This window comes from Sprattus sprattus, assembly GCF_963457725.1.
Source record: "Sprattus sprattus genome assembly, chromosome: 15".
NCBI classification, from domain to species: Eukaryota; Metazoa; Chordata; class Actinopteri; order Clupeiformes; family Clupeidae; genus Sprattus; species Sprattus sprattus.
Window position 1 is genome coordinate 1114915 of NC_137913.1, and position 2500 is coordinate 1117414.

The following is a 2500-nucleotide window of genomic DNA, read 5'->3' on the forward strand; positions in this document are numbered from 1 at the left end:
AATCACTCTCACACACACTCACACACACACACACACTACAGGTCTAAAACACACTAACACGCATGGAATCATAGAACACACACACACACACACACACACACACACACACACACACACACACACACACACACACACACACACACACACACACACACACACACACAGATGAACGCACTAACACGCACCAGCAGTACACACACACACACACAGACACGGACAAACATTAACACACTCCATCAGTACACGTACACATGAAAACACTTACACACACCAGCAGTACACACAAACCACATCTTTTTAAACATGGCAGACATCACACAGCGCGGTTTGTGTGTGTGTGAGAGAGAGAGAGAGTGTGTGTGTGTGTGTGTGTGTGTGTGTGTGTGTGTGTGTGTGTGTGTGTGTGTGTGTGTGTGTGTGTGTGTGTGTGTGTGTGTGTGTGTGTGTGTGTGTGTGTGTGTGTGTGTGTGTGTGCGCGTGCGCGTGCGCGTGAGAGAGTGTGGGATGTGTGTCTTTCATCATGAAATGGCTTTGGCCGCAGTCCTATCTTGGAGAATGGCACAAGATATTCTTGCATGTAGTAAAATATTTTGGGAAATGGTTACACCCGTGTGTGTGTGTGTGTGTGTGTTAGTGTTTGTGTGTGTGTGTGTGTGTGTGTGTGAGACACTAAACCAACCAGCATCAAAGTGACCATAGATCCTTTTATGCTCTCTCTCTCCTCCCTCTTTCCCTCTCTCACTAACACACACACACACACACACACACACACACTCACACACACACACACCACAACGACCCAGTCACCCTCTCCCTGTTGGAGACAGGAAATAGTTTTGGTCACACACAGGCACTCACAGGCACACACACACATGCACACACACACACATACACACACACACACACACACACACACACATTTACAGCCCACAACCAGCTAATACAACACAATATTTCCTGTTCAAGTCCCATTAAAGCACTAACACATTGTGGTACAGGAGGTAGAGAAGTCGTTTAGTAATCAGAAGGTTGCTAGTTCCATTCCCTGTCGAAGCGTCCTTGAGCAAGACACTGAACCCCTAAGTGCTCATGGTGTGCAGTGTGCCATCAGTGTAAAATGTGTATACATCCTTGCAAGTCGCCTTGGATAAAAGCGTTTGCTAAATGACTAAATGTAAATTTAAACACACACACAACCATTAAAACACACACACACACACACACACACACACACACACATGCACTCGCATTGGGCTCTAGTTGTGTTTTTGTCTTTGTCCTCCAGGTGGCAGCGTAGTATTGTGTCTGGATATCTCACCATCCTCGTGGTGTGTGTGTGAATGAGTGTGTGTGTGTGTGTTATTTTGTGTGTGTGTGTGTGTGTGTGTGTTTTGAGTGTGTGTGTTATTTTGTCTGTGTGTGTGTTATTTTGTCTTTGTATGTGTTATTTTGTCTCTGTGTGTGTTATTTTGAGTGTGTGTATGTGGGTATTGTGCTGTGATTAAGAAAACAGTGGGTGGTGATTGATGGTTTGTGTTTGTTTTTCTGTTCTGTGTGCGAGAGTGAGCGACTTAGAATTAGTGAATTAGTGGAGGCTGGGATTTAAAGTAAACTCCAAGTCAGGGATTTATTTGTTTGTAAGCTGTTTGAGTGTGTGTGTGTGTGTGTGTTAGTGTGTGTGTATGTGTGTGTGTGTGTGTGTGTGAACTGCGTGGTTTCTTTGTCTGGAAGAGGCCACTTCCTGTCTGTGAGTGGCCACTTCCTGTGTTGATGTAGCGATGTTTTCACATTTTTAGGGGGAAGTAATTGTGCCATATGTTGAAACACACACACACACGCACACACATACACACACATACACACACACACAGCCACATGTAAAAGCTCTCTCTCTCTCTCAAACACACACACACACATGTTTTTTTTCATTGTTCACACACATAGACACCAAACATGCTACACACACACACACACACACACCAAACATGCTCCACAGACACACAAACACACACACACAAAACATGGTACCCCCACACACACACACAGACAGACAGACAGAACACACACACACACACACACACACACACACCAACCTAGACACTAAACATGGTACACACAGACACACACACAGACACACACACAGACACCAAACATGATACATACACACACACACACAAAAACACACACACACACACACAAAAAGATACCAAACACACACACACACACACACACACACACACAGATACCAAACATGCTCCACACACACACACACACACACACACACACACACACACACACAGCCACACAAAACATGTTCCACACACACCAACCTGCTCCGTAGACACTAAACATGATCCACACACACCACCCGTGCTCCACACACACACACACACACAAACACACACACACATGTCTCTGTCTGTGAGGTGTGTGTGTGTGTTTAATGCTGCTCTTCTGTCTTCCTCAGCTGATCTGTGTGTACGATGAAGAGTCCCAGGTG

At 45.3% G+C, this 2500-nt stretch overlaps 1 pseudogene across 1 annotated transcript in view; it reads left to right on the top strand.

Annotated features, from left to right (window-relative positions):
• LOC308375709 (partitioning defective 3 homolog) overlaps window positions 1–2500 on the top strand; it is a 59041-nt pseudogene that overhangs the window by 17542 nt on the left and 38999 nt on the right. The window contains exon 3 of the transcript XR_013969087.1: window positions 2468–2500. This exon is cut by the window's right edge and continues 136 nt beyond it. The product of XR_013969087.1 is annotated as a partitioning defective 3 homolog (transcript). The remainder of the gene's footprint in view (window positions 1–2467) is intronic.